Below are 20,634 nucleotides of genomic sequence, written 5' to 3' on the forward strand. Positions count from 1 at the left end.
ACGACAGGGTGAGAGAACAGAATTGTAGTGTCTGCTAATGGCTATATCATTTTTAACCTACTAAAATCAATCTGATACCTCAGTTCAGTTCCTAAATTGACATCATAAAACCCCCATCAAATTCAACATCACTCAGCAGTCTACGTACAGGTAAGAAGGCAGTGAGCACAAGGGTCTAACTAGCTTTCTGTGAAGACACCACTGTAAACATACTTTACACTGTCAAATGATGGTTTTAGTAGTCACTTTTGAATGTTTGTTTACATTATTATTAATAAGATATTCATTATGCAAGCACGGAAATCAGAGCTTTTCATTTAAGAGTCAGCTGAGCTGCCTCAGAGGAAACTGTACACAAGAAACAGTTGCAAAGCACAACATTCAGGCTGATTTAGCTTCTGTAGCAAATAAAAGCTTGATTTAATAGAAAGGTTTCAGTGGAGCAAAGCCTTATCCTTGAATGGGCAGCAAAATCTGGCAGTTTTTCCAGGATCATTAACAGGGCTTGTAAGAAGTACTACTGAACAGGCGAAACAAAATGAAGGAGATTGAAAGCTGGCTGTTAAAGAATGCAGTCTCTTTTGGATTCCTAGCAAGGCAGGCTCTTCTGATTGTGTGTTATCTCCTTACTCTGATGGAATTGGTGCAGACTGCTGAAGATCAAGGAGAGGAAAAACTCAGAACACAATTATGCATTACAAGCAGCATTTGCAATTCTGCTATCCCTAGGGAGAATATAGAAACTGTCAAATCTCCCCATGCTAATGACCACATTCAGAGGCTGATTTAGGAAAGGAAGACAAAATGCCTGAACAGTGTAACACTGTTAGGGTACAGAAAGAAGTTATATGCATTTGCCAGAATAGGAAACCTGTTGTTTCATCAGTAAAAGACAATAGAGCAAATAAAAACTTAATTGCTATTGGTAATGAAAGTGTGACAGCAGTGTAGATACAAACCCAATAAAACTTGCTGTTAAATTCAGGCCAGACTTCAAAATCAACAGGAAAATTCTTGAATTTTTCTGGGAAGAGAAGGAATACTTTAGGCAACAGAAATTCAGAATGGATTGAAAGGCATCTCTGAAGCTAAGAGGGGAGTGACCTGAGGGCTTAGCTGTGGATTAAAACTCGGAAGTTGTTCGGAGGATGAAGCAGGTGAACTTTTCCTAAAGTGAAGCAGCCCCTTACAGACTGTTCTAAATTAATTACTTCTCTCTGGCAACCAGTGGGAGAACCTGATTGAATGTCAGGAAGATGTGCCAGGGGAAGTTTAGGTTGGACGTTAGGAAAAGATTCTTCCCCCAGAGGGTGGTGGAGCACTGGAACAGGCTCCCCAGGGAGGTGTCACGGCCCCAAGCCTGACAGTGTTCAAGAAGAGACTGGACAACGCCCTCAAATATATGGTGTGAACTGTGGGGTTGTCCTGTGCAGGGACAGGAGTTGGACTCAATGATCCTTGTGAGTCCCTTCCAACTCAGGACATTCTATGATTCTGTAATGTTACAGAGCACAGTCAAAAGCTGCCAATTCAGGAATGTAAAGCAAAGATGATTGATTTCTTGAAGTAGTCATTTTGTCTTAAAGAAAAGTTATATAGGACCCGGTAGGCAGTATTTGCAGTAAAATTCTTAATTGAATTGTTTCAAGGTCAGTCTATACAGTGCCTCTAGCAACTGGTAGCATTATTTTTTTGTGATTTGTAGCTCTGAGCAGCCACTGGTACATTCAGAATCTCCATCCACAAAAGTAAGCAGTGCTTGTGCATTTCTGAAAGGACACATCTCCCATTCTTAAACAGGAAAAAATATCTTTGGACAGAACTGTGAACAGTCTTACAATGGTATCTGTTTCACCCCCCAAAAGACATTAAGCTTTGAGTGGCAATGTTAGTGCTTGCAGCTGGCTGACAGGTTGGCAGTGGCTGAGAGGAGAGGATGCCTCTTGGAAAAGGAATGGTAGCTGCAGGACTGAGAAGTGCCCTGATGGGATTTATCTGTGCTGCCAGATCATGGCTCTAAGAAGGAGTAAAAAGGAGGATTGCAAGAATGGGGTGTGGATATCCCATTTTCTGCCTGTTACACAAAATAGGAGAGCTTTCCTTTTGTACTGTGAAGCTCAGCTGATAGCTCAGGGTAGTCAGGAGATATGCCAGCCATGAGAAACTGCCTTAGAGGAACAAGAAAGAATAAGAGCAGAAGCAACAGCAGCTGCTGATTGCTGTGCTGCTTCTATAGTGATTGCAGAAGAAGACACATAATATGGCGTGACAGCATTAGTGGAAACTAATAGAAGAGCAGCGTAAAGGTCAGGATCCCTGACAGACCTTATAGAAGATATGGCAGCATTTTGGCTAACAGCCTTGTCTTTGTAGAGCACTGGGCTGGTGTTACTGAGGGAACACTGAGTTTATTTTTGCACACAGTACTTTTTAGCACCTGTGTTTCTATTGCCTTTTGAGAGAGGAAGCCTTGTGGGGGGAAATGAAAGAAATATTCAAGGAGAGTTGTGAAAGCTTTAAATGACAAATCCACTACCCACCTAATGTAGCTGGTTGGCTGACTAGTACCAACTGGGATAAAATGATGGCAGGCAGAGGCCATCTTGAAAGTGTTAGCTGCTGACAGAGAGAACAAGTAGCAAAACTGCAACACCAAGAAATACTGACTATCAGAGACAGGGCAGTACTTCTCCTCTTCTAGCTGAGCACCTGCATGTTTAGGAATTACTTTTTTAAAGCACCATTGTTATCACCAGAACTTTGAACACATGCCACTGATGAAGGTGAAATGTTGGAGATTTGATCTTCTCTGGCAGTCCTCTTTCAGGGAAGGTTCCTCCCCCTATCCATCTCTCATTAACAGTAATTTTGCTTAAAATTCAACACACACATACCAAAGCTTTATTAAAATGTTGCTGAACAGTGCATCAAAAAGCTGCAAAATTTCAAGCTGACAAAAGGAGAGGATCCATATGTGAGCCAGTGACAGTAGTTGTCAGGTTTGACAAGGATGAAAGGTTGTGTATTATACTCCCCATCTCTGTTTTCCAAATAAAGCAATAATCTGTGTGGTTTTGGTTGTACAATCTGATGAAACTGGCTTGTTTTTGTAACTCAGTGATCATGACATTTATTTGTTTTTACCATAAGTTCTTAAGAGACTTCTCAGAACCCTTTTTATCCCTGACAAGCTATAGCAACATAAATGAAACACCTCTGATATATGGTGTTCTGTGATTATAACAAAGATGAGTTGTTCTTGTATAATTTCAATTGCACATTACAGATTTTGTCACAAGTATGAAATACCCATATTTTGATACATGGTTTAGTTTAGGAAAGACAACAGTAAAAATCAGAGCTTTTGCTTTCTGATATTCTTGTATTTGTTTTCTCTCAGAATTACCATCTTCCTGAGGTTTACCCATAGAAAAATAGTAGTATTCTGAAAAATATGTTACGTGGGAGAGAGGCTTGCTTATGATGTATCAAATACTAAAATAATGAATCTACCTTCCTAAACCAAGACTATGACACTCTATTTCAATGGAAAAAACAAACCAAACAAAAAAACCCCAACCAACAAAAAACTAACCCAACACCAAACCCTTGTTCATTAGGCTGATATGCCAAGTGTAAAACTGCTTCAAAGTAAAGAACTTGTGATGTTTAAGTTCTAGGTTTTTATTTTCAAGGTAGAAATAGATTTTCTTACCCTTACTGATATTGCATGGCACCAGACACCACGAGCAGGTCACTGATGTGTCATTTGTTGTTTGCCCTTTGGTGCTACTGTGCTGGTTTTATGTGACAAAAGGATGTGCATGTGCTGGTGCTGGTTGTGTGTTACTGGAGCACATGTACAAGCTGGTGCTGTGGAACAGCTGATACGACATAGGCTTTCTCCCTGGCTTTTTCCCCCAGTAACCCGTAGCAGCAGGGGCTGCTGTTTTTCAAGGTTTCAAATTTTGAGTGTCTGCCTTGTGGTGGTAAATTGATGACACAGGCACAGGCTTTTTTTTTCTACTAAGAAAGACTCGTGATTTTAAATTATTTCTTCTGTTTCTTTTTTCCTTTCTAAGGAATAATTTGCCATCTGGGAAGCGACTTCTGTGAGCTGTTTAATTGCAGCACCTGAAAAGTGAGGCATATGCAATGCCAGGTGGGCTGGCCAGTTTCTTAATCAGCTGTTTCATCTGTTAGGCTTCTGCCTGACTTTTTATATTTACTGTATCTGCTACTCCTTAGTCCTTGCCTTCTACATTTGAAGTTTTTAACAAAGTAAATACTAACCTTAATTAAATTTGTTGGTATGGATTTTCTTCCTATATGTATGTTACAAATCAAAGAAATCTGTTCTTAAAGCATCAGTCACATTTACAAATGTCTGATTGATAGATGCATTTAAGTGCATTGACTTCAAGGCAACACATGCCTGTGCTGAATGAGTTTGAAAAATCGCAGTAATACCGATTTCTACTTTTCTTATGAAATTGAAACATGTCAGTTCACAAACACTTCCTCATACAAATTTTGAATGTTCACTGTCAGTGCACACATCTGTAAGTCAATAACTGTTTGAAGAGCAACTTTTTTTACTATCTGAGAATTTCACAAGTCTAGTGGTAATTACAATCTTGGCATCCTTGGACACCCCAAAAAATTAATGTGTGGTTGACTGGTAAAGCAAGAAATGCTGAACATACAAAACCACACAATTCACAGATATTTATATCATGACTTTGATAAAAGTAGATCAACTGCAAAGTAAACAGTACTAAGCTACATGGGGAAAAAATCTAAGAATTTATTAACATTAATGTAGTTGTTATGTCACTATAATGTAGAATCACAGGAAGAATTCACTTCTGACACTCTACTGGAACAAAGGTATCCTACGCTGTGTTAACCCCAGTAGCTTGAATGCTTTGTACTTAATTCAAAACCAGTGTGAGCAAATAGAATCAACTCTTCCTGAAAGAAGTTCAGACTGGGCTCTGAATCAACCGCAATAATACAATGATAACACAAATTTAGCTATTTTTTTTTTAGGTTATGTAGTGCAAATGGCATTTGGTGGTCTCTCTTAGGTGTATGTTTTTCAAGTATATGAACCTATTAAAAATAAGCACAGAATTTAACCCCAGGTTCCAGTATAAGTTGGGGAATGACCTATTAGAGAGCAGTGTAGGGGAAAGGGACCTGGGGGTCCTGGTGGACAGCAGGATGACCATGAGCCAGCACTGTGCCCTTGTGGCCAGGAAGGCCAATGGCATCCTGGGTCTATTAGAAGGGGGGTGGTTAGTAGGTTGAGAGAGGTTCTCCTTTCCCTCTACTCTGCTCTGGTGAGACCACATCTGGAATATTGTGTCCAGTTCTGGGCCCCTCAGTTCAAGAAGGACAGGGAACTGCTGGAGAGAGTCCAGCACAGGGCAACAAAGATGATTAAGGGAGTGGAGCATCTCCCTTATGAAGAAAGGCTGAGGGAGCTGGGTCTCTTAGCTTGGAGGAGACTGAGGGGTGACCTCATTAATGTTTACAGATATATAAAGGATGAGTGTCATGAGGGTGGAGCCAGGCTCCAATGATAGGACAAGGGGTAATGGGTACAAACTAGAACACAAAAGGTTCTACTTAAATTTGTGAAGAAACTTCTTCACGATGAGGGTGACAGAGCACTGGAACAGGCTGCCCAGGGAGGTTGTGGAGTCTCCTACTCTGGAGGCATCCAAGACCTGCCTGGACACCTTCCTGTGTAACCTCATCTAGGTGTTCCTGCTCCGGCAGGGGGATTGGACTAGATGATCTTTTGAGGTCCCTTCCAATCCCTAACATTCTGTGATTCTGTGATTCTGCAATTTAGCATATTTTTATATTTTAAACCTGTAAAATAATGGCAAATTATATTAACTTCTTTACTCACTTTACGTAACACCTCTTTAAAGCATCAGAATCAAAATACATGGGGATTATGTTGTAGGATTTATTTATCAATGTTATAACCAGTTTTGTGTGTTTAAGTCAGTAGATTTTTTTTCTCTTTATTTCAGTGAGTTATAGCAGCATTAAATTGATATAATATAGCAGTGGATGTGGCTCGGAGATTATATACAGCTTATTGTGACTTTATGCTAGATAAAAATAAGGGAATTGCAACATTTATGTCCAGAAGAAAACAACTCTGATAAAATCAAACTCAGCAACTTCTGTAGAAAAGCATTTGTTCCTTTCAAAAATGTCAAAAAGTAAATTACACTTAATTAATCAAACTTTGAGTGATTCCCAATTAGTTTCCTACAGTTCCTCTATGACAGTTCTTTCCCTTATTACAGTGTGAAAACAATAAGCAAAAGAGAATGACAATTCCCTAAGCAAAAATATTTCTTGGATGGAATTCTGTTCTTGTTCCTTCTTCTCTTACTTGAACAGTGCTATTAAAGCCAGTAAAATTACAGAAATTGACACTCAGTATTTTCCTCTCTATCCTGAAGGCAATTGAGACATTTAATCTGAGATAATAAAACTAGCCAGGAAGTAAAAATATAACTTATAAAATCAGTACTTGCACAACTGAGAGCTAAGCTGAAAGAAAAATACATTTGCAGCATGGGGCCCCGTCTTTCTACTGCATAAATGGAATTTTTAGTTATTCTTTGTAGAATGTCAGCTCTGTCACTGTACGAGAAACATTTCCAGGAAGGAGCACTATAATTTCTTTCTCTGTGTCAAATGTTACTCGTGTCTCCCACGCATGAAGTTCACTGATGCACTCATTTTCAGTTGTATCTCCCAGACTTTGAGACTCCTCTGAAGATAATTTCACAAGTACTTCAGCGAATGATGAGCAGAAATCAGTTTATTTGTTTTAAATAGTATAGTGTGCTATTATGATTTAATGCATTTACTTTTTACTTTTCTAAAAGCAAAGACAGAGTAATTCTCAGCAGTTCTGACTTGCTTCTCTCTGCTTTTATTCTTTTAAAAAAAGAAACTACAAATGATTCTGGCTTGAATATAGCTTATCTGCAGAGTATGTCTGAATTTCAATGCTTAATCATTGCCTTCTTAACCTTTAGCTGATTTTGACAGAAGCATCCTTTGCACTATTGTTCTGATTCCTGTGTTGGAACAGTTAATTACTATATGGGCTGCATATGTGCTTGCAACCAGAATCTCATCTAAAAGTAGCATCTGGAAATTTGGCTTGCTTTCTTATTTTGTTCCCTTTACAGGAAATCTTTTATATCATACCCATATGTGCAGGCAACTTCCAAATCTCTATAACGTTGACAGCTGCTAAGTCTATGGAGGAGACTGCTGAAAACATGAGCATCATAAGACATGCACAACTTCTTTACTAACCACAGCTGCTTGCTGAACAGTGTCTCTCTGGAGCAGAATAGAAAAGCATGGAAAATCAGTTGGAAGAGAATGGACAAGAAAAGGCAGGCAGTGGAACCTCATGGTTACCAGAGAAAATATTTCACAAATTATGAAGAGCTAGTAAAATTTCTGAAAAGTTTGTCAGGATTGCTAATAACACAATAATGGTTATCCACTGCTTTTCTCTGTGTTTGCTGTCATCTTTCTACTCAAGGATAAATATCAAAACTGTAATAATCGAAGTGGTCGAAAACTTTGAATGCTGGAATTTTCTAAAATTATCAACTCACCTTAGGACGAGGCAACTTAGCTAGTTCTCTCCAAAGAACAAAAGTGCTATACAGTCACACTACGAAGAGACAGGCATTGAGGCAACAGCAGTAGCACATCCCTCTCAAATGCTGAGGAGCAACTTGCAAATCATGTGTCAGGACCCCCTTTCAGGTGGGAAATAGAGCAGTTACAGTGAGAGGCAGAAATATGAGTGAGTTGAGCCTAGAAAAGTAACCTGAAATGTTCAGTGAAAGAAAGAGTGATTTATAAAATATTAGCCTTTGACCAGTCTAAGATCCACATTCAATAAAAATACCATTCAGTCTCCATTCTAAAAAGACAGAAAGCGGTGATGGCTGCATTTTACTATAAATCTGTTTGCAGCCCAGTGCAGTGATTGTTGCAAGGCTTAGGTAGTTCTCTACATTAGTGTTTCCTGCTTGCAAATGTTAAGAGGAGCATATCTGACAAGCATAGCTTCAAACTGGTGATAAGAATTACAGGCTGTCTCAAGGGAGAACTTCTGTCAAGAACCAGGGTTTCTACAAAATTTGGATGAGCCACTTCTGACGCTTTTGCACTCTAACTATTAGGAGTGAAGTGTGATCGGATGGTAGCAAAATCAGTCCTTTCAAGCATTGCAAGCTGGAAGGAAAGGTGTCAGTGTCTTCCAAGTATAACAGTGATAGGATGAGAGGAAGTGGCCTCAAGTTGTGCCAGGGGAGATCTAGATTGGATATTAAGAAATATTCTATAGTGAAAGGGTTGTCAAGCATTGGAACACGCTGCCCAGGGAAGTGGTTAAGTCACCAGTCCCTGAAGATATTTAAAATACATTCTTAGGGACATGGTTTAGTGGTGGACATGGTAGTGATAGGATTATGGTTGGACCCAATGATCTTAAGGGTCTTTTCCAACCTAAATGATTCTGTGCTAGATGCTGCTGCACACAAGTGAGTTGAAAGCTCCTCAGGCAGGAGAGAGAACAGAGTGACCTGAAGTTTCACTTTAGATCTTCCAGTCTGGCACTGAGGGATTCTTTCATCTAACAGGCAAAATCACAATAGCTTGGAGATGAAGTCAGGAAGTAGTAAGGGTTTAGATTTAATTTTTAGCAAATAATGAGGGCAATTAGCTTCAGTACCTGTTCATAGGACATAAATGTTTAGTGTCTGGGAAACTATGAATAAGACTGGACTGCTTTCAGACCCAGGTACTACTGGTAGTAGTCTCAATTAAAATCTTTATCTCAAGGTAGCCTTGTGGTATTTATGTTTGACGTCTTAAGCATACAAGTATCCTTTTGTGTCATACTTTGTAATATAGTTTACCAAGGATATTTAAACCACATCTCAGTGTTCACAACATTTGGTTGCCCTTAGCAGCCACAGACCTTCACAGTTGGTAGAAAATTTCTGTTTTCCCCAAGGAGCTCACAGAGCTGAAGGTATCACAGTGCAGCCATTTGGGCCGCCTCCAGTCCAGAAAGGTGGTGCTTACCAGCAGCCGTCTTAAATTGGATTGCAAGTTAATAGCGTCATGAGGCCTCTTTAGCCTGATGCTCCTTGTCCCTGCTCGCTCCCACTGGCCCCAAGGAGTGGGGAAACCTTTTTCATAATGTATCTTTATTATGAGAACCTGTTAAAGAGGTCTTTTTGATTGATGGGCTCAGCCTTATTAATAAAAATCTAATTGCTTTAAAAATGTAATCCTGAGAACTCTTTTAAGTGTAGGGTTTTTAGCGAACACAGTGTAAAGCAAGTCTTTTACCCTATATTCTGCAAAGAAAATGATGGACCTTTATGCAGCAGTGCCTGGCGAAGATCAGGCCCATTTGGGCAAGCATGACTTTGTGGCCTTCCCATCTGCCACTGGTCAAGGATGTGCTGAGAAATGATTTTGCAATGAGCAGGCTGGCGACTTCAGGAACAATTTTATTATCTGAGACCTATAACCACTATGTGGATCAAATATAATTACTCAGGAAGCAGAAAATACTACTAAATTCCCGATGCCACTAGAATTTCTAGAAGCCATCACAGAGACTGCCTGAAGCAGGAAAGGGACACTGTAAACACCATCAGTCTGAAGAGCTCCCATAGTGCTTTCCAGGTGATCCAAAGGCAGCAGCTGTCTGTGATGTTCAGGGCTGAGTACAAAAGATTTAGCTGAATTTGCATTTTTACATTTTGAATCCCTTACGGTGATAGGTTTGAAAATGTAAAGCAGTCCTGAACACTCAAGGTTTAGCATGAATTTGACCCAATTATCAAAGTTATTCTGAATCCCTACTAGCAGCCAAAAGTGAGATTCCTGGGGACATGAAGTCCTAATCTGCACCCTCAGTGTGTATTTACTAGGGATGTTATTTTCATTCAGCTAAAGATCCTGTGGAGTTCTCTACCTGACTTAGAAAGGAGGCAGAACTGATGCAGCTACTAATTTCCAATGCGGTTTAATCGGGCCGTGCAGGGACAAATGGCTAGAAGTGATCACCCAAAATTAAATAAAAACACTTAACACACTTTTCACCTATTCCAAATCAAAAATCTGGCAGAAGCAGGGTCAAACCTGCAGGATGCTGAAAGCTTTGACCCTAATCTAGAAAAGCACTTTGGCTTGTAGCTAATGTGACACAGCTGATAGTGCCTAGTAACTACACACCTAAAGTGGAGGGTATGCTTTTAGGGAGGGCAGGCAGAGGATTCTGCTGTATTATTTCTGCTTATTTTAATTATATTTTTTTCCTCTTCGCATGCATTGGGCAAAACTGTTTGACAAATGCTGCTTTACTTTAAAGAAAGTTTTGAAAAAATAACAAAAACGAAGATGGAACAAGGTTTGCCAAGTTAACTAAGGTCTTGGTATTTGGAAGAACTAATATTCATCAGCTGAAAGCCCCTGATGGTTGTCTCTCTGATTGTCCTGTAAAGTATAATTTACGATATTAATAATGAAAGTGCTTTGATTCTAGAATACACATTTCTTTTGAAGATCTTAGAGTATCTGTCACAAAAAAGTAAGGAGAGCTTTGAAATTTTAACATCTGCATTAGGTAATAAAGATCATTAGAGTTTATAAGTAGAGGAAGTGTGTAACATTTTTGCAGTCCACTGGGCAAACATTGCCTGTAAATGGTTTCAGCCAGGATTGCAATTAATTTTCATTTAACTGCAGATAGTGAGGCAAAAATTAAGGATCCATCACTGGACTGGAAGGCACCTTTTCCTGGATTTCCGTGGTTTCTGGGACTTTGTGAAACTAGTTTTATCTTTTACAACTTTGCAGATGTCCATGAAAAGTAACTAAGGGTAATTGAGGTAATTATTGGCAGCAGGCTATGTGGAGAGCTGCATTTTCACGTAAGAGTTTTCAAGTTAAATACAATAAAAGGGTGGGCTATTTTTTGTCATTCAGATCAAATCCTTTTCTAAAGCTATTTTTCATTTTCTTGGTTTTTTTCCTTTTCTTTGTTATTAGAAGGTCTCATTATCTTCAGCCTAAGCAAATTGTTGCCTGAATTCTTGTTTTGAGATAGCCTGTGGGAGGTAGATAGAAAAAACAGGAACCTGAGATGAAAGGTAAGACTTCCATGTCTTCACGTGCTCAAAGATTGTCTCTTTTTCTCCACTTTTTTTTCATAGTATCACATGCAGGAGTTAAGAGAGAAAACCTTACAGAGGCAAAAAGCATTGTGTAACTAAGAAACTATCTATAGAAATTTGATATTGAGTGAAATGAAAGAAAGCTTTTGGAATGGACTTCCACACAACTATAACCATCAAATCACTGAAGTTTGTCAATAAACCAGGAGGAGTGTGATAACTGCTGGGGGTGAGTAAGATTTGTGGAGGGGGAACAAGTGTAAACAATAGTCTCCATTTTTGAATTTCATATATTTGCATGTTAAATATATACATACAAATGTGCATCCCAGAAACATTTTCTTGGATTGTTTTTTAACTTTTTGCTTCTTGTGTTACTTTATGAGTGGCTACATTAATTTGTATGTGATGTTGAATTTGATGTTTTGAGTGTGGGGTCCAGCAGCATGTGCTGAGTAATGGAGCTTTCAATGTACTGTGTGAAAGATATTACCTAAGCTATAGTTCCCTTTGTGTAGTTTATAATCCTTAGCAGTATTTAATTTTAGTATACCTCTTTATAAGGTTACTTGGAACCCGATAGCAAAACCATGCTATGAGCTTAAGCCAGTTTTCACAGAACCAAATGGGCAAAGTGGAGGTATGACTGGTGAATCGAATTATCCCATGTCAGGTGATCAAACAGTTTAATTTTGTTTTATTCCAGTTCTGATACATAGGAGCTCTAGGAGGCTATAGCCTTTGCTAATGGGAACCATTAGAAAGATCTGCATGATTTTGGCAGAAGTAGACTGGGTTGTAGTATTCAAAAGTGATAATGTCTGGAATTAATTCCTTATCGTAGAATGGGACTCTATCTTGCTCTATAAAGGCACAGCGTGGTAGCAGCAGGATAGCTGAGCTGTTTTTCAGCGCGCTAGTGCTTACTTAGAGACGTCTGTATAAAAGCACATCAGGTAGAACTACAGAGTTAGGCAGTCAAAAGATAATGCTCAGTTTATAGTCCAGTGTGCAAACTGAATTCTTTCCTACTCATTTTGTCCAGTCCTCCTTGCCATGACAGTGGTGCCAGCAGGCTATGGAGTTTCTGGCTGCATTCATATAAACTCGAATCCATCATAATCTTCTACTGTTATTACTGAAAACTGTCCAGGTTTTCCTCTCCTGATATCCAGCAAAGAGAGAATAACACAGGGTTGCAGCAGTCAGTAAAGTGATTAAACCTGGAGAGAATTTCTTGGATCAAATATAAGTAAGGTGCTTTGCAATAATCTTTCAAAAGGAAAACTCTTAGGAGACCTAAAATACTGGAAAATATCATTGAAAATCATAGCATTGAGGATGGAAAGAATATTTTAAGTAATTTTGGTCAGACCTAGAAGAAAAAGATGTAGCACTCAGATGCTAACCCACTGTACTATGGTAAACAGAGTATCCGAAGTGCCTTTTTTTATGTCCAAGATCTAAAATTTCCTTCCCCAAGAAGGAAAGCTTTGGGTAGGAATGAAACTATTGGACATTTCTGATGTACAAACAAAGCATTAGAGGATGCATAGGAGAAAAAAGAGAAAAAGTAAACATAAAAGATATGTAACAATATGCTAGCCTGTGCTCAGCAGATGTCAGAAACACTTTTAAAAGAAATGTTTAAAAAGTGAATATATTTTTGTTCTGTCCCTCTTCTAGAAAGCACCTAATTCTTTCAATTAATGGATTTGAATGACAGTTGTAGGCAACTAATGAGCTACAGATGTCCAACTCTATAAGCTGCAGTCAGGAAAACATGGCTTATTTATCAGTCCTTTACAAGGGGAAAAAAAAAAAAATCCTAAAAACTTTTTAGCTGTTCTTTGTGTTTATTTCCTTCTAACTTTTAGCAAAAATCTTTAGCTCCATCTTCAGAGCAATAATGTGTATGCACCTCCAAACCAAAGAGGCAGGAATCTGTTAAGCGAATCAGAATGCATTGGAAAATAACACAGCACAATTTTTTTGAAATACGGTTGAAAATGAGTGAATTTAAACCAAGTATGAGGCAGATTCCCATAGGTTGGTCCTGATTCTGGCAGTTACTTGTGCTAAGTTAGTTGGAGGAGTTCTTTTATGTCTTAAAAGTACACGTGTGTAAATACTTCCCTGAACAGGGTATGTTTTACCAAGATACATGTAAAAGATCAATGAAAAACTCGTGGCTGGGTTTGAGGGGAAGGAGTAGAGAATGCAGTGAAAAATAGTGATGTATTTAACCTGGTAAATTACTGAGTACTGAGCTGAGTGGCTTAAAGCTGATGATGGAAGTTGACACTGCTGTTGATAGCAAATGCTGAATACTTAGGAGCCTACTGTGTTTGAAAATAGGAAAGCCATCATATGACACAGTTAACGGACCTGTTGTCAGCTGCACGACAGATGGGTTATAGAGTAGTATGGCTAAGGAAGTCAGAGGAGTACAGAATAAACTAATTCTCAGCTGAGAGTGTGGTTTCTTGAAATGTCAGTACTATAAAGGCATTTAATCCCTTTGCTCTAAGTGCCAGGTCTGCTTTTGGCAATGTCTTCTTGCTTTCTTTCCCCATCCCACCAGTGGAGGTGAAGCTGAGATGCTGCTGTGAACATTGCATCTCCCTGAATTGCCAGTCAACATGAGAAAGTTTATTTGGTTTATTACTTGTTAAATTATTGTTTGCAGTGTTTTCAGAACCTACTCCAAGAAAATAACTCTTGCAGTTCAGTAATCAGTTTGGGATCTAGTTTTACCATAACCACATGGGTGGTGAACAAACCTAAATCCTTACGGGCTTGATGTAAACAATACACATTGAGTTTAATATGCCTCAAGTCCAGCTTTAATAAAACAGAACTCCTGTTCTCAAATTCAGCAAAGCATTTCATACTGTAATTAAAAAGACAGGCTAAAACTCAAGAGCATTAATGTTTGCATTGTTTTTTCAATAAAGGCTAATTAAAGCAAATTTGAATTTTAATAATAGCTAGGAGAATAGTACTTTAGACAATTCAAATTAAGCTGGACACATTATGTTCAAGACAAGTGTCCCAAAGCAACCCTAAATAATTGCTAGTTGTCCTCCTTTCTTCAAAATGCAATTCTTTCAGACTTAGGAAGATACATGTTGCCCTGGAGTTTGCTTGTGATCTCTGCATCTCTCTCTCAAAGTCAGGCTGTAAAAAGAATAGCTTTGGCGCCTGTGAACTTGCTTTTGCCCCCAATTGATTCAGAGCTGTGCAAAGAATGTTTGGACTGGTTCAATCAAACATTAAAAACTGTTAAAACCATAACCAGCTTGTGAGCTGCCTGTTAAAATCTACTCCTGACATGCCTGTTGTTGCTGATCTCTTTCTTCATAGGTCACAAACAGCATGTTCAGCTCAGCTGGTACTTTCTTCTTTACCTGTCAAATGCCAGTCTGCCTGACAATGGAAGCACAGATGAAGTGGTTGAACCTCACTAATACCAAATAAATAGTTCTAATAGAAAGTGGAGGAGGAATGTGCATTACGTGTCAAAACAGCAGCAGCTCTGGTAGCTCACATTCTGCTCTCTGTAGATGCTGGATTGTGCCAGATACCATAGGAACTACATTAACTCATTCCTAACGGTAGGAAATACCCCACCAAGAAAAAAAGGCAGCAAATCTGTGTGTGGGAGTTCTCAGCTGGTGACCAAAATACGAATGTTTTCTGAAAAAATGCCAAGTAATCTATTCTACCAGTAATGCAGGGAACTGAAAGGTCATATGCAGAGGCTTGGAGGTCACTTCTCACAGTCCTGAGGGACAGAATTTTGATAGGAAATACAGCTGCTCTTCTAGTCTGCACTGACCTGAAGAAGCACAATCTCTTAGAAAAACACAAATTCATATGAGAGAAGAGCTGGTAATACCAGGAAGTTGCAAGATAGTCTGCGGACGATTGCCTGCCCTGAGACAGAAGTCAAACCATCAAGACATTCATTGCCAGCACAGAAAGCATATCCCAGAATCTAGCCATTCTCATCTTGTCCTAAGATTCCCTACTCTATACCCATTATAGTAGTGTGTATGTGTAATACTGGCCCTTCAAAAATGCCCAGAAACCTGAAATAAAGCAACTCTTTCCATTTGTACATTGTAGTAAAAGGATGATTGAGACAGTGCTCAGGTAGGCAAATTACTTATACTCTGCGCTACTAGGTGTGGTACTCTAATTCTAACTGAGTTTATTTGGTAGCTGTGTTTATTGTGTATTCTCATGTAATGTTCTTTTTAATAAGGGTCCTACAGTCATTGTTTCTGCTTTATTTTTATTTATTCTTAATGCTAGAGGAAAGTTGGTATTCTCTAGTTCTTAATTCTGGTTTTAATTAGTCTGAGCTGCCCATGTGATTGTGTCAGTATGATGATGTAAAGTGAGGTGGATACACAAGTTGGGTCTTGCAACTTGATGGCTAGTGGGCATTAATAGGTACACTTTTGGATGTATTAATAACATTGTGATCTAGTCCATGTGCAGTGCATTGAAACTGCCTGCTCATATTCTTCCAAGAGCTGCTAGTAGAAGCTCATGTCAATGACTGGAATAAGGCAGTTATTTTATATAGCTGCATAGAATAGTTTCAACATTTTGCTGACTAGTAGGCTTTGAGTGCGAGGAACATTCAATAAATGTTCTAGAGACACGTGAATGTAAAAAATGGGGTTCAGACTGTTAAAGTATTTATCTGGGACAAACACTACTAAATACAGCATCTAATTTCAGGTCCAACCAGAATAATTGGACCAGTCCTTTCCATCTTCTCTCATAAATAAAAAATTTAGATTAGAGATCAGAAGCTTCATGGTACCACCTTTCCATATATTGTGCAATGAGCCAGCCTGCAAACTCACTTCCATAAAGATGTTTTTAAATGGCTTCAAGTTTACACTGTTGCAGTAACATATCTCTTTTAGCACCTAAGATGCATGGCACACAAGGGAAGTCAGAAAAAAGGGAAAGCAGTGCCTCACTGTCTCACTGGATTGCATTCCATGTGAGCTGCTGGAAAGCTGCAGAGTCTCTTTCAACACAAATATTCAGAAAGTAGCTCCAGCATCTCTGGTGTCACTGTCTCAGACTAAACTGAAGATACAGCTTGGCACAAAAGTGTGATGAGGCAGTTTTTGGAGAGCACAGACAATGCTTGTTAGCATTAGAAAATATCAAAATAACAACATAAAAATGTTTGCATCCTTTGACCCCTTGATGTTCCAGGAAAAAAGTAAAATCTAACCCTTCAGTGGGCTATTTCTGTTCTACCTCACAAGAAGTTCATTTTTATTTGCATATTGGAGAACATTTGCTCTCAGTCAGTTTGAGTACTTTGAAGAGAAGGTGCAAATTCCCATCCTTATCTATGGACAGAGGAAAGATAAGAAATGGGAGCCAACCTGATCAAAATCATACTGGAATTCACTGAAATAAACAGGAAAGGGATATTAGTGTCCTGGGAGGGGGGTTCACTACTTAGCAAGGCATATTAACTGTCATTAAAAATACTTTCAGGTAGTACATCCCAATTCAGTTGTCCAAGGTGATTGTGGAAAGGTGCTGCATTTAAATGATGCATCTACCTGCGAAAATGTTGTCCGTACTAAGAACAAAAGAGTGGCATTATGTACTATCAACATGCAAGAAGAAACTGATTTTAAATCTGCATTTCTGGAATCTATTTTCCTGAGTGGAGCTGCAAGCATCCTGTGGATTAAATTATAAAAATTATAAAATAATAGAAGCAAGAAAATGTGTAGTTTTACCTAGGCTGCTTTTATGCATAATATGCATGTATGTATAGAAGAGTTTTGTTGCTTTTTCCCCCTAGTAAGAACATGAAAATAGGAACTTTTACTACAGTTCTTAGAACCAACTCATTGTACTGAGAAGCAGAACTGGCAGCAAGTGCATAATCACTCCTTACCCTGCTGAATTTATCTTTAGAGATTTCACAAAACTCACCTTGCTTGCAAATGTGGAATTCCTTTTGTCACTTCCCCATGTTCTTGTATTGTACCACGCATCCTTCCATTAGTCCACAGCTTAGTGCTCATTGAACGGTTGTCATTCTTTTTGTGCTTAATAATGTTTACTAAGGCTTTAACAGCATTCCTGCACACAACAATAACTGTAGCTAGCAGATGAAAAACACAGCCATTTCAGTGCAAAACAATTAGCTTACATATCCCTGAGACATTGCTTCTGTTACAAAATGCAAGTTAAGAAGGAAGGAATCATGCGTGTTAATTGGAAATAAAAAATACATTACTAGTGTGAATTCTGCTGTAGGAAAATGCAGTACTTAAACACTGCCATTAATAAGTTCATTTCATGGAGAATGTTTAAGTGCTTTATAGTCTTGCTTTATAAGTCTGCATAAGTCATTCTGATCATCACATGTAATTCAGGGTACTCCTGTAGTTCTCAAGAGACTGATAGAAAATTATTTGCCCCTTTTTTCTTCATTGTACTCAGGTCTCCTAGAACTTCATCACTGTTCTCTGCATCCACACAATCAGTCTTCAATGAGGCCAACAGAACATACTCAGTGCCGGGCACTGCGCATACCTGGTATCACCAGGAGTCACCCAGTACCAAGTTTTCTTTGAAGTCTAGTAGAAAAACTTCCCAGTAGAGTTAGAACTGTGTTCTGCAGAAGTGCAGAACCAATCCAGGAAGCAAAGAAACACATTTATGTGGCCAGAGTCTTGCTTTTGAATGCAGAACAGGTTGGAAGAGTGACAAACTGCTGCCACCTGCTGTCGGTTCATTTTCAGCCACCAAATCTCCAGCAAACCAAATTCACAGCAGCCAGCAGAAACTGCAAATCATTCTTCAGGGAAAAGAGAAGAAACAACCTGCTCTATTTATGCCAAGAGTAGGCAGGCACTACTTAGACCTAGGGGACTAGTACCACTCCTGTGGTTGCTGGCAGTCAGTACCTTGGCTTTTCTGCCCTGCAATTGCCACTCTGTCAGTGACTTAACTGTGTGACCTTGAGAAGGCCAATTAAGCTTTTTAATGTTATTTTCCAAGCAGTAAAAGAAAAATAAAACTTCCAGTGTTTTTCCCAACGATTTCTAAAGGTGCTGAATATATTGATGTGGCTGTTTAGGGGTGTACTTTTTGTTTATTATCTTTACATCTTATTTCTTTCAGAAGGCTATTTTAATAAAGCTCCCATTGTAATAAAATTTGTGAACTTTGGTAGTAAGCAAGCGTTAATACTGAACTGTAAGGCAGTAAGTCTGCTTCAGTCGTACATACCATAGAGTGAAATGAGAACAGCTTGAACCAACAGGGGGAGGTTAGAGTAGCACAGTATTTTTGTAAAGGTCTGCATCCACACGTTATATGTGGCTCTATGCAGTCATCAGTGGGATCATCAAAAAAATTACAATGTGCTTTTGGAGACTTGCTTTTTGAGTATGTCTGTAATTAGATTTCAAATCAAAGTCAGAGCTGAAGTTAACATGTTCCACGTTCACTAATAGGTCCCAATTCATGAAGCCCCATAATCTACTATAGGCAATGAGTGTAATATATACTCGCCAAATAGCTAAGGGCTCTGACTATTTTTGCTACCTGTGGGTATCATGTATTTTTGAAGGAAATCCTTTCCTGTCGGTGGCACTATAGAGCAGACTGTCCTGATCTCACTTGCAAGTGTGGAAGGGCAAACCACAGGAGTGGAATTGCCTGCAGGTGATTTGCTGTGATCCAGAGGAGCGGCTCTTTGCCGGGGAATTTGATGGCTCTGGGCGGAGATGAAGTGAGCTGGTTCCCAGACTGGCAGCCCTCTCAGGGGCAGCAGCAAAGTCCTGCAGCTCTCAAACTTGGGAATGGCCTGGAGCCTGACAGTCAGATTGAAACCTCAGGTTTTTATTTAGTTATGCTTCTGAAGGTTGCACATGCTTACTACAAAGCAAACATTCTTTTGATCTGGAAAACACCAGAGTAAATACAAAGTATACTAGCTTTGTCTCTACAAAATGAACTGAAAGCAGTATGTTTGACCACACATTTTTAATCATTGTTTCAAAACCAAATATTTCTATGGTCAGAGCCACTAGAAGATACTCCGATGCATGTCTGCTATACATAAAACAAGCTGCAGATATTAGGCATTTTGTGAGTGCTTATGTGTGTGTTTCCTGTACTCTTTCAGCCAAATGAGCAAGATTGGACAATGCAGTGTAAACTCTAGCATTTAAGAAAGCACACTGGAGACAAATCCCCTGCTAGCAATGTACAATGTGCAGCTGCTTCAGGGAGCTGAGTGTCTTATTTCCAGTCTTCATGTCAAAAGACGGGGCCTGTTCCTCTGTTGCTGCTTTAATTACTTCATTTTCTTAGATACAAAACTCTATTTAAATGGTAGTATTTCTCCCACCTGTTTGTTTGTTTGGCCATAATTGAATACATGCAGATTGCTGTCTGTGATAAAAGCATCTTAGAGCCTCTTGGCTTTTTCAAATCAAAATTAACTCCAGGGAATCCCAGGGAGGTTCATGGTGTAGCATCAAGCACTGATACTGTTCTAGGATGAGTTATGCTCTGTCCCTCAGCATGACAAATTTTGCCATAACTGATGACTTCTCACTTCCTACCTAAGGAAAATTTAAAAAATAAGGGTTTATTTTAAGAAAAAAGCTATTCCTCTTCTTTCTGCTGTGGAAGAAGGGTAATTCATCCACTATGTGCAAACAGGTGATAGAAGTGCATTTTTACTTTCAGCCAGGAAAGCCTCCATTAGTCAGCTTGGTAGCACAAGTTAGAAATTTTATCTTTATTCAAAGAGCAGCTGAGATGTGAAGAAATTGTTGCTGCTGGTTTTAGTAAGGGTTTTTGTTGGTTGTCACTGTTGGACTGGTTGTAAAACAAAATCCGTATCCAAGCTCTCAGGGCCATGTCCAGTTGGGTTTTGGACGTCTTGAAGGTTGGAGAACTGGTTGTTTCAGTGTTAAACCACCCATGCAGTACAGTGTTGAGGGTTTTTTTCTATGTTTGAGTAGAATTTTCATAATTCATTTTGGACATATTGTGACTCTTGTCCTTTCACCAGGCACCATGGAGAAGAGTCTGGATCTGTCTTCTTTTACTGCTCCCCCATCAGGTTGCAGCTCTGTCAGCCTCTCCTCATGACACATGTTCAATGCCTTAATCATCTTTGTGGCACTTTGCCAGCTTGGTCCAGTATATCCATATCTTCCTTGCGCTGGACCTGGACTCCAGATGTGTCTCAGCACTGTTGAGTAGAAGGGGAGAATCACCTCCCTCAGCCTACTGACAGCACTTTTCCTATTACAGACCAGGGATAGCATCGGGCTTCTTTACTGACTCACGT

At 39.2% G+C, this 20,634-nt stretch overlaps 1 long non-coding RNA gene across 4 annotated transcripts in view; it reads left to right on the forward strand.

Annotated features, from left to right (window-relative positions):
- LOC139827194 (uncharacterized) overlaps positions 1-20,634 on the forward strand; it is a 60,212-nt gene that overhangs the window by 8,113 nt on the left and 31,465 nt on the right. For 2 of the 4 annotated variants that reach the window (XR_011737509.1, XR_011737507.1), the window contains exons 2-3: positions 4,083-4,162; positions 11,301-11,490. This is a non-coding gene — a long non-coding RNA (uncharacterized lncRNA). The remainder of the gene's footprint in view (positions 1-4,082; positions 4,163-11,300; positions 11,491-20,634) is intronic. The other 2 variants (XR_011737508.1, XR_011737506.1) reach the window with 1 other exon arrangement.

This window comes from Patagioenas fasciata, chromosome 2 (genome assembly GCF_037038585.1).
Source record: "Patagioenas fasciata isolate bPatFas1 chromosome 2, bPatFas1.hap1, whole genome shotgun sequence".
NCBI classification, from domain to species: Eukaryota; Metazoa; Chordata; class Aves; order Columbiformes; family Columbidae; genus Patagioenas; species Patagioenas fasciata.